Source organism: Schistocerca serialis, chromosome 9 (assembly GCF_023864345.2).
Source record: "Schistocerca serialis cubense isolate TAMUIC-IGC-003099 chromosome 9, iqSchSeri2.2, whole genome shotgun sequence".
NCBI lineage: Eukaryota > Metazoa > Arthropoda > Insecta > Orthoptera > Acrididae > Schistocerca > Schistocerca serialis.
In genome coordinates, this window is record NC_064646.1 from 280,357,047 (window position 1) to 280,369,376 (window position 12,330).

Genomic DNA, 12,330 nt, shown 5'->3' on the forward strand with positions numbered 1-12,330 from the left:
CGCAAGCTCGTCTATATCATTGTCATCCAATTCTAGTCCCATGCTCGTGGCCAAAGATACAATCTATTTGACTACAGGCTTCACAGGTACTAACTTAAAGGGCTCAGAGTCACATTCGACAGCGCACTCCGGCCAAAGCTTCTTCCAAGCGGAAGTGAGAGTTCTCTTGGGAACCCATCCCCACGCCTTTTCGATCATCTTGATGCAGGCAGCGATGTTGAAGTGATATTTCCAAAACTCTCTGAGAGTGAGATGGTAGCTTCAGTCAACTCAAAGCAATGTTCGAAGAGTGCTTTAGTATACAGCTTCTTAAAGCTAGAAATAATGCTGGTCCATAGGCTGGAGTAAACGAGTGTTGTTTGGAGGCAGATTGGTTCAAATGGCTCTGAGCACTATGGGACTCAACTGCTGTGGTCATAAGTCCCCTAGAACTTAGAACTACTTAAACCTAACTAACCTAAGGACATCGCACACACATCCACGCCCGAGGCAGGATTCGAACCTGCGGCCGTAGCGGTCGTGCGGTTTCAGACTGTAGCGCCTTTAACCGCTCGGCCACTCTGGCCGGCTTGGAGGGAGAAATTGGATCTTGACGAATTGAAATTCTTCAAGGAGGTCGTCCTTTCGGCCTGGAGAATTGGCAGGAATTTTTTCCATAACAAACAAGACGTGGACTGGCAGATTCATCTGAAGCAAATATTTTTTCACCGAGGGAACAAACACTTCATTGGTCCAATCACAAAAAAGGTCACGTGTCACCCAAGCCTTGTTGTTGGAGTTCCACATCACATTTAAGATGCTCTTCTATTCTTTACACCTCCTGAAGGCTCCTGGAGTTTCTGAATGGTAAACAAGCAGCGGTTTAGCTTTCAAATTGCCGCTTGGATTGGCACAGAATAGCAATATGAGACGGTCTTTGATTAGCTTGTGACCGGGCAATGTGTCTCCTGTGCTATTATAAAGGTACGCTTCGGCATATTTTTACAGCATAGGCGCGTCTCTTCACAATTAAAAACCTGTCGCGGCAGATAACCCTCAGAATCTACGGACATCTTGAAGTTGCTGACGAAGTTCTCTGCTGCCTTTGTGTCGGAGCTGGCTGCTTCGCCATGCCTCACACAGCTGTGGATGCCCGTGCTTTTCTTAAACTCCTCGAATCACCCACGGATTCACTTAAACACTTCTTTGGCCGCAAGTGGACCTAGCGTCTTCTTAACGAGGTCGGCGAAAATCGTTCTCGCCTTCTCACGAATAATGTTTTCACCAATAGTGTCGCTTTCCAATTGCTTTTCGTTTATCCATACAAGGAGCACCCTTTCGACATTGTCCGAATACGAAACCGTTATTTAGATACTCTTGTCACTCCCTTTGAAGCATCTATCTCCTAAATTTTTCCCTTGTTCTTGAAGATAGTGCAGACCGATTTATGTGCATGCTAAATCGGCAACGCTCGCGTTTCTCAGTGATTTTGCGTTTCATTTCTAAGGTCATTTTTTTTCTCTTGTGGTCGTCTTCTTGCGGTTCTACCTTCGGGGTCATTTCTACGAAGATTATTAAAATTTGCAGACATAAAAAAAGACACTGTGTGAACACGAGGTTCGAAAAATGTATGATCACAAGCTGCACTAATATGGTAGTAGAAAGAGCGCTAAGCCCAGACTGCAATATGCACTAAAGACATTGTTCATTCGCCACTGCCGACAGTGAAAGGTGTTCATATTGCTGAGCGTTTCCCCTGCCGCTCGACAATAGCTGGTGACGTCACACAAAATCGTCGTCACTCGTTACGCGAAACATCGGTCGTTAAGCGAGTAATTATTCTTTTACAATTTGTTTTACTCGTTATGCGGATTATGGGAGGTGCTCGTTAAGTGAGGTTCCACTATAGTCGTAACTCTGTTTCTTACTTCACGACTTGTAAATGATACATTGCACTGCATCCATTTCTGCAGCCACGTCGTTCCTTTGGCTGGTGGAAATCTTATAGATTTCTGAAACGAGTCCATGGATTCGTTTCATGTAACGTGACTTACCTAGGCATCCTACATGTTGCAACTTTTTCGAATCTGCCTTGCTAATTTTACTCTGGCAAGCCGACACTAAACCTCTATTTGTTTTATTTATCTCAGTGGATATTATTTTCTTCCTTTATCCCGTATTCCCTGACTGATTCTCGTCGGATGAGTGCGGGGATGGCTGAAAAGAGAAAACGTAAAAGGCAACGGAAAAGGGAACGAGCTCCGAAAAGAATGAAAAAGCATACTTCCCCATACTTTTAAAAAAGAGAAACCACTCATTAACTAGCTGCGTTTTAGATAGGACAGTTGAGGAAATGGGGCCTGATAAGTATGGGCTATCTAAGACAGGAGAGAGACAGCTGGTTGGACGTTTCATACCCAACGAATTTCTCCCCTCTACTTTTTTAAAGCAGAGAAGCCATTGACTGGGCTCGGTAAGTGACAGAAATACTATTGGAAACACTCTTGTCTGGTCTTGGTAGAAAGGTATCAGAATTTCTTGTTTTGTTATTTTTCGTTTTTGATCCCTTTTACTTTAATTTAATTACAATAGTATTTGGTGCTGTTTATTCAGTTTTTGACGGCATTCTGGCGTGCTTATAAAGGTGTAATGAGGTGGAGTTTGAATCATCAGAATAGTATGTAATAAGTGACTAACTCCCTTGTGGTTGATTATTATCTGAGGTCTCACATTGCAGCTTCTGGCAAATTGCTTATGGCTGTGTGAAATGGCGTGGGCTGATTCTGTTTGTTCGTTGTAACGAATTTCCATCCTGTTTCAGCCGCGCTAGGTGGCCGCGTGGTCTCAGCCGCCATGTCACGGATTGCATGGCCCCTCCTGCCGAAGGTTCGAATCCTCCCTCGGGCATGTGTGTGTGTGTGTGTGTGTGTGTGTGTGTGTGTGTGTGTGTGTGTGTGTGTTGTTCTTAGCATAAGTTAGTTTAAGTAGTGTGTAAGACTAGGGACCGATGACCGCAACTGTTTGGTTCCTTAGTAATTCACACATATTTGAATATTTGAACATCCTGTTGCCTGCAGCTGGTGTATGTTGGTGATTCTCTTGCTGCCCGCATCTCGTGGTCGTGCGGTAGCGTTCTCGCTTCCCACGCCCGGGTTCCCGGGTTCGATTCCCGGCGGGGTCAGGGATTTTCTCTGCCTCGTGATGGCTGGGTGTTGTGTGCTGTCCTTAGGTTAGTTAGGTTTAAGTAGTTCTAAGTTCTAGGGGACTGATGACCTAAGATGTTGAGTCCCATAGTGCTCAGAGCCATTTGAGCCATTTTTTTTTTTGATTCTCTTGCTACTAGTGATTGTTATGAGACAGTGCATGGAGTTGAGGCTGTCAAACAGAATAATTACCCATAAGGTGGAAGATTTCGGCGTAACAATGATTTTCGAAGTTTGTAAGAGTTTAGGTAGCTCCAGGTTTCACTCTAGGAGCCTCAGTCTCCACTCTGTCACCGTCGTACTACTGTAGTGAACAGTAAATAGTATATTATCATGTTTCCGAGTGTATTTTCGAGAGAACAAGACTCCTTTCGTTTATCACAAACGAATCCTTCACTAAATTTAAACCACTGAGTGTAGGGGGAGTACTTGATGTTTACCGTCAGTGTTCTATTTTCTAAAGTAAACCATGCTGAAGCACTTGCCGTAAGTCTAAAGAAAAGAAAAGTAAATAAACGTTTATCACTAAAATTATAGAGGAATTTCAACGGTTTTGTAAAACTGTTCCAAGTATATCACAACTTGTCAAATGGGGAAGAGTAAGAGTAGGAGAGGCTAGATACTGATGTACTTCTCGTGTCATGACTGCGACTGAATTATGTGCAGTAAGTCCGTATATCATATGTGCTCCGGTATGTCACATTCTAGCACCTGCTTGTCAATAAGCCGTTATTCCGTTGGAAGAAATTAAACTGTTGTTTCTTTGGGTCGTATTGGACTGTATTCCATCCTGATCATTGATTACTAATGGAACAGGCGAGGAACGCGACGTGGGGGAGCAGACTGCTAGTGGCGAACGTCGGTGGTAACCTTTCACGATTGTAGTGAATATCTTGTAGAATGTAGACAAGGGTTTATTTTTTATGCCTTTTCTGCCTCCCTTCGTGTCATGATAAATAATTACAGCACTGTTCCAGCTTTGGGGAATGTCCTTACTTCACAAACATTCTGTACCTACATAGTTACGCGAGTTTCTTTTATAAATGATTTCAAAAATGGTTCAAATGGCTCTGAGCACTATGGGACTCAACTGCTGTGGTCATAAGTCCCCTAGAACTTAGAACTACTTAAACCTAACTAACCTAAGGACAGCACACAACACCCAGCCATCACGAGGCAGAGAAAATCCCTGACCCCGCCGGGAATCGAACCCGGGAACCCGGGCGTGGGAAGCGAGACCGCTACCGCACGACCACGAGATGCGGGCTATAAATGATTTCCTCCATCTTTCATCATTCCTGTCGTACCACAGTCACCCCTCACTGCCTTGCTTTCCTTCGTTCATCGAACGGCTTTAAATACTTCATCTGACGTTACTTCAAAAATGTGACCACCTTCATTATTAAGCGTGCTTACGAACACTTGAAGTGACTGTTGGTAAGTGCTGTCCAGTGAACAACGCAGTGACTCTGTGATTGTCGCCTATGTCCTTCATCTTTTCGGGTAGTAACGCTTCCGTTTGATGTTTATTTCTGATGGAGATTACTACGTTAGGTAGTCTCCTTGATGTGCTTCACCCTTATCTTAGCCTGTTGGGCAAACTTTGAAGCTTCTGAAGTTCGGATCCCAAGTGTATTTCGCAACAACTTGTCGAAGACACAACTTTGTGCCTTTCCTTTGCGATTCACGGCCGTGACTTGTACCCCCAGAGGCGGGGGAGGCCTGCACGACGTGTGGGAGTCTTTCTCACGATAAATGTTTGAGTAGCGGCGCCGTGGCGTGCGCCGTCGTGCGGCCCTATCCCCACCACCTCACCGTCCCCAGCTCCCTTTCCCCAGACAGGCCTTGACCGCTGTTCATCTGGTCACACAGTGCAAGTAGAATAAGGTGAGAATCCCGAGTCACACATACGAACGCCAACGTCTTTCAAAGCCGGCTTGGCGGTTATAGCTGTAACGTCTGCGTGGAGCAACATTCTTTCTACTTTCCTAACCCGCACTGAGACAAAACTGAGTTTTGTGATCGGCAAATAAATTATTCAGACATGGTTGTTTGGTTGAGTACGGAAATGGGACCCAGCCGCTAGGTCATCGGGATTATTCAAACATGCAAGCTTGTTTCAGACACCGGAGTTGTGTTTTGTGACGTCCCGAAGCAATTGAGACGTTTCACTTCCCGATTTTTTTTCCGGAATGGAAGACATTAAGGTATGATGATTTTAATTAACGTCATAGTCAGAACTAACAACTGGAGAAAAATAACATTTCTCTTCGTTTCGTTTTCCAATATGGTGAGACATGGGACAACCAGGATAATTCAAAAGAACTTCCGGCGTTTCAGAGGACGCTGCGCGGAGACTAAAAGGTATACAGAAAACAGACACACAAATATGTATACAATTGGTGAGGCGGGAAAAATCAATATGTCCGTGCAGTTTATTGACACGAATTGTCCGGAAAGGCACCGTAGCAACCTGCCTTGCTAATCTCTTCATTTGATTGCCTACCTGCAGACGCGAACTAATTCCATGCTACAATATGGAGTGGAGTGGAGTTGAGGGTTAAAACTGAAACCTGGAGACGGCAGAACTTACAGATGAAAGGTTTAATTCCATGAGTTCTGCAAACCATTAGCAAGATTATCTTTACCAGTGGAACTTTCAGAACACAGCACATTCTCACTGGTTCTCAGATAACCTGTCGTGCTACACGTACTGCCCAATAGTAGTGAAAGGATTAAAAAGACAAATACTAGAAGAACCCTCCAATTCCGTAATGGAGTGTACATCTGTTATCACCACGACTACACATGATCTACACCAAGTTTAATTTTCTGTCTTCACAAAGCAGTTAGCTTTTCACTTCAATCAATCTCATCGCTCGTTGCTCACTACTTTTGGCAATTGGTTGCCTTCAGTAATTTTCAAATTAGACTACAGATTAGTGTAGTCAGTAACTTTTGTTATTATCTACATTACGCGCTTCATAGGATTATAATTCCATCATCAGACGGATTTCTGTGAATTAATGGCTCTTGAAACTCTATCTTTGCTTAATTCATAGTTTATGTAATGTATGAGGTGCAGATACAAGTGGAAGAGGAGCCAGTGACCACAAAAAGACGGTGTTATATGTTAACCGAAGGTCATACATGCAACACATATGTACCTTAATAACTGAAATAAAACAAAACGTGATGGAGGTACACTATGTGATTAAAAGTATCCCGACACCTGGCTGAAAATGAGTTACAAGTTCGTGGCGCCCTTCATCGGTAATGCTGGAATTCAATATGGTGTTGGCCCACCCTTAGCCTTTGTAACAGCTTCCACTCTCGCAGGTATACCTTCAATCAGGTGCTGAAAGGCTTCTTGGAAAATGGCAGCCCATTCCTGACGGAGAGCTGCACTGCGGAGACGTATCGATGTCAGTCGGTGACGCCTGGCACGAAGTCGGCGTTCCAAAACATACCAAGGGTGTTCTTTAAGATTCAGGTCAGGACTCTGTGCAGGTCAGTCCATTGCAGGGATGTTATTGTCGTGTAACCACTAAGCCAGAGGCCGTGCATTACAAACAGGTGCTCGATCGTGATGAAAGACGCAATCACCATCCCCGAATTGCTCTTCAACAGAGGGAAGCAAGAAGGTGCTTAAAACATCATTGCTGTGATGGTGCCACGCAGAACAACAACGGGTGAAAGCCCACTCCATGAAAAACACGACCACACCATAACACCACCGCCCCAGGATTATACTGTTGGCACTGCACACGCTGGCAGATGACATTCACCGGGCATTCGCCACACCCACGCACTGCCATCGGATCGCCACATCGTTTACCGTGATTCGTCACTGCACACAACGTTTTTCCACTGTTCAATCCACAGAGTACCTGGTAGTAGGTGGCAGCACAATGCACCTCACATGAAGAACGTAAGTTTTTGGGGTGACCGAGTACTTTTACTCACATAGTGTATAATCATATGAAATCCTTCGTGAAAAGTGTAATGTAAGAAATGTAACTGCTTACAGCAATTTCGAAGGTTTTCATAAACCCATATGTAATGCGAAACCGACCGGCAGTTGGTGGACTAAATTCAATAAAGGAAAGTAGAAACGCAGTAACAGCAGAATGGGTCGGTCAGGAGCGTTCAATGACGTCGGAAATTAGCTAGTCATTGGATGGCACCTGAGTAACAAATCCATGAGGAACATCTGCATCCTTCTATATCTGACGAAATTGTTCTTGTGATTGTGAACTGGAAATGAGAAGGAGGAACTACAGCTAAACCAGCCAGCCGGACTGATTTACTGACCGGACAGGCTCCGTCAATCATTGCAGAGGAAGGTTCTAAAAAATCACACAGAATCAGCAGAAGGAGTCGCACATTAGTTTTGAAGTGCTGCCAACAGTCCAGCTAGTACAATGACTGTGAGTAGAAAGTTAAAAGGAATGTGGTACCGTGGTGGAACATCTCATAGGCCACACGTTTCTGTATTCAGTGCTAAGCGACGCTTGAGGTGGCCCAAAATTAGGAGTGATGAATCACGCTATACATTGTTGCAACCCAAAGGAAAGGTACGGAGACAGCAGTGTAGTACAATGAATGTAGTGATACGGTTTGGAGTTGTTTTTCGTAGTTAGGCTGTGGTCCACTGATTGAGCTTAAGAAAATACTAAGTGCAGAAGTATATGAACACATTCGACAAACATTGTGTACGAAGTACAGTAGAGAAACAGTTCAGCGACTTGACTGTTTGTAATAACATGGCAAGGCACCATCTCATAAAGCAGTGACATTCCTGAAACGGACATGTCTGTTTAAGAATCCGGACCTGAACCCAATGCAGCATCTTTGAGTTCAGTTACAACGTCGAATTAGCTCGAGATGCTAGCGTGCAACAGCACTACTTTCTCTGGTTTTGTCTATGGAGGAGAATTGAGCTGCCACTCCTTCACAGACATTCCGACCCCGCAGTGTTAGTGTTCCCAGTTGTAACGGCGATGGGTGGAACACCCGACGTTTATGTCCACTAATAGGTGTGCGGATGCTTTTGATCACGATTTTTTTTCAATTAATTTTCATGAATGTCACGGTTAAGATTAACCTATTAAGTACGTATCTGAAGCGTATGATTCATTTTCGAGGCTTTCCATTTCTTTCGTCGTTTAATTTTACCGTGAATGAGTATGTGACATTGTTTCTTACCTCCAGGGTTTATTATTCAGATTTATTAATTGAACTCAACCCGAATTGGATAGCAGATGTTGTGGGGGAAGGGAGTATAACGAACAAGTAATGATGCAAATGCCTGATTAGGGTCAATAAACACTTACGTATACTCGGCGGTACAATGAGAACTTACACAAACGTAACCGGCAGAGAAAGGACGGCAAGATAACCACAAAGCAATCAATAGTAATTAAAATATAAATATTCTGAAGCCAGAACTAAATCACGAAAGAAATACAACCAATCACATTTTCAATACACTTTCGTGTTGTCAGTGAGCGAGAACAAAATTAAGGAGAATCGTTAGAAGGGACACATTAACGGCACTGGAAGAAAATAGTTGTGTTGGAAGTAGCAAACGTAAGCTTGCAGAGGCGAGATAAACGTTGAGGAGGTTACCTGGCGAGGCAGAATGGTAGGGTAAAGCAAAGATGACATCTCCATCTCGCCTGTTGATTGCACCAATTGAGAGCCATAGTTAAAATATCCGCACCTACAAATTACTAGTCTGTTAAAAGGACAATATGACAGATAGTAAAATAAACGTTTGAGGACAACAGACTTTACATTTGCAAAACTGGAACGTATAAGATCATAGAGGCTGTTCTGGCATCGTACGTAAGCTCGCGGCGGAGTAAAAAAGAAGACCCAGACAATCGTAAACTGGGTGCCAGTAACAGTGGTCGGTAGATCAGGAGTGCCTCTGTGAAAACAACAACGCTTTCTAACGCTGCTACGCTATGTTTATCCAAACAGCGAAAAGTTGTGTTGGCTGCTGTATTCTTGTGCTAGCTGGAAGACAACTCAAAAAGGAACACTGTTACAACGCTAAACCACGATATTTAAGAAAATATCAATATCGCTGGCTGGAATGATATCACGAATCTAATTACGGCGAAAAATAGGCGAGCACCCAACGAAGTGAAAGGTGTTTTTCTCCCTTCGTTACGAAAGGCACAGAAAATTAATGCCAGTATTTAAAGACAGGTTCAATACTGAGTTATAGTGAACTGCCAGTGTCCAACGGCCTTGCCGCAGCGGTAACACCGGTTCCCGTCAGATCACCGATGTTAAGCGCTGTCGGGCTTGGCTAGCACTTGGATGGGAGACCGTCCGGTCTACCGAGCGCTGTTTGCAAGCGGGGTGTACTCACTCCTTGTGAGGCAAATCAGGAGCTACTTGATTGAGAAGTAGCGGCTCTGATCTCGTAAACCGGCACTGGTCGGTAAAGCGGTGAGCTGACCACAAGCCCCTCCACATCCGCATCCAGTGACACCTCTTGGCTGAGGATGACACCGCTGCCGGTCAGTACCGCTAGGGACTGAATTTAGTTTTAGAGTTAGTGAACTGACAGTGGTTCTCTAAAACTGCTACTTTTCCACTTCGTAACGGTGAGTATTAAGTGGACGCTGTAAAAATTTACAGCTGTTCCAGTTCTTGAAAACAAGTTTTAGGAATACGATAATACGCACAGATTCCAACATTTTTCCTCATTGTCAAAACGGTTACTCCTTGGTAAGGAGCAACTGTATAAGCTCACATTTATCTTACTTTAAAGCCATTGTCAGAGGTGAATCGTATGTAGTTCCAAGAAAAATATTTTCAGTCAGTTCTTGTAATGTCGTTCTGTGGAACTTGTTAAGCGATTCCATGACGCTCTCAGACTGTCTTAAAAGAATCTTAAAAGTTTTTTAACTTCAGCTTTTAACCTAACCAATCAATACTCGAGCAACAGTACTCAAGAACTGGTCGGAGGAGTGACATGGTGAAGACACACAACCGAAAAAAAACTTACGGCCTCGGCTCTCCAATTTGGTGGTTGCAATCGCGATTAATGCGTTCCTCATACAGACAAGGCAGAAAGCACATCACTGCCGCTGCAAAACTTCAAACATATCTGAGTTTTGTGAGACGTAGCGTCTTACGGGCAAAACACACTCACATCTCACACTGACGCGGCTGTTTGCCTGACCGTGCAGTGATTCCTGCCGCTTTGGCACCAGTGATGTAATTTCACAATCAATTATCGATTACCGAAGCAAAGTCAATCGCCACGGGCCGGCCGAAGTGGCCGTGCGGTTAAAGGCGCTGCAGTCTGGAACCGCAAGACCGCTACGGTCGCAGGTTCGAATCCTGCCTCGGGCATGGATGTTTGTGATGTCCTTAGGTTAGTTAGGTTTAACTAGTTCTAAGTTCTAGGGGACTAATGACCTCAGCAGTTGAGTCCCATAGTGCTCAGAGCCATTTGAACCATTTGAATCAATCGCCACGCCTAGCAACATACTCTTTACTGCTAACCTAAATTTATGTCACGTGAATTAATTTTTTTTCTTGTAGGTTACATAATACGTATTTATAACAACAGTACCTCTCTGACGATTGCTTACTGAATCCATAGGCACCATAAAATCCTTATTAAACTCATTCCTGAATTTCGAATGTTGAAACCCGTTAAACTGATCACCACATATTTTGCTACCATTAACTAAGGCTGTATAACAACTAATAATGGAATAATACTGTTCATGGGGGACTACTGTCCGCCCCCGGTAGCTGAGTGGTCAGCGCGACAGAATGTCAATCCTAAGGGTCCTGGTTCGATTCCCGGAGATTTTCTCCGCTCATGGACTAGGTGTTGTGTTGGCCTAATCATCATCATTTCATCTCAATCGACGCGCAGGTCACCGAAGTGGCGTCAACTCGAAAGACCTGACCCCGGCGAACGGTCCTCCCGGCGGGAGAACCTAGCCACACCATATTTACGTTTATTTATGTGGAACAACTCATTTGGATAATTCCATAATTGTGTCACGTACTAAGAAATGAATCTGTGGAGCAATATTAAGGCTCTGTTAAACGATCGTTTTGAAAAGTGAGATTATTACTAAAATATTTCTCATAACATTAAATTGTCCATATCCTTGGAAATCTTACCGATTCGCAAAATCTAAGACCAGTTGGAAATGAGCAGGATAATTCTTTTCAGATGAGACATTTTACAAAAAAAAAAAAAAAACACCAGTTCGTTTTATTTTCAAAAACCTACATCTATTTTATTTTTTTAATGTGGTAGAGAGGGTTGCGCTAATAACAGGGGTCTGAAATATGATTGCTATCACATTAATAAACATTCCGACAAATTTGATACAAAACGGAAAATCTCTCTTAGGCGAACGCAAATATAAATTAGAAGAGCGCTCTCTTTCGTACAGATTGATTCTATTTTTAAGTTCATGTTTATACTTCCTGTTAGTGACCTCACGTTCATTAAACTGCTGGGGAGATGGATGCACAAAAATAGGTTTTAGAGAGATACGAAATGGAAACTTAGAGTGACTCGACGTGGTAGGTCGCGTAGCCCAGCAGTATTCTTAATTTCTGTGTATGTCATCCAAATATACATTGCCAACATGGAAAAAAAATGTCCTCTGACTATTTTTTCTGTGAATTTCTTTGATTTGTGTTTACATAACACTACGCAACAAAATGAAATTTTCTCCCTGCTACTGGGTTCAAAATACGTTTCTTATAGTGATTCATATGCCCTGAATACAGATCTGCGGTCGTATTTGCTCTGGCACGTCGGGAATAATAGTTACGTACGTGTAAAGGTTATCAAGGATAATGCCATTAACTACGCTGAATTGCGAATGTGGAAAATTTTAGAAAAATTAATGTGCGAACTTTGGGATGAAAATGCTGTATGTTATAATTAAGAAGTGAATTATAAATGTTTATTTACCTCTGAAATGAGTCAGGGACCCTTAGTTAACTTAAGATTGACAATGGCTTGGTTTAAAAGTGTGTAGAGCTTCTTGCTTTCCACGTTTTAACATCATCTGTTGCTCTCGGCAGAAACCAACAGCAATCCCCCGTTTACGTTTTAACATCATCTGTTGCTCCCGGCAGAAACCAA

General features: G+C 43.3%; 1 protein-coding gene and 1 pseudogene across 1 annotated transcript in view; one reads left to right on the plus strand and one right to left on the minus strand.

The window, feature by feature from the left end:
- LOC126419542 (odorant receptor coreceptor) overlaps positions 1-12,330 on the minus strand; it is a 340,278-nt gene that overhangs the window by 173,928 nt on the left and 154,020 nt on the right. The gene's annotated exons all lie outside the window — the stretch shown is intronic.
- On the plus strand, positions 9,434-9,551 carry LOC126419993 (5S ribosomal RNA; annotated as a pseudogene).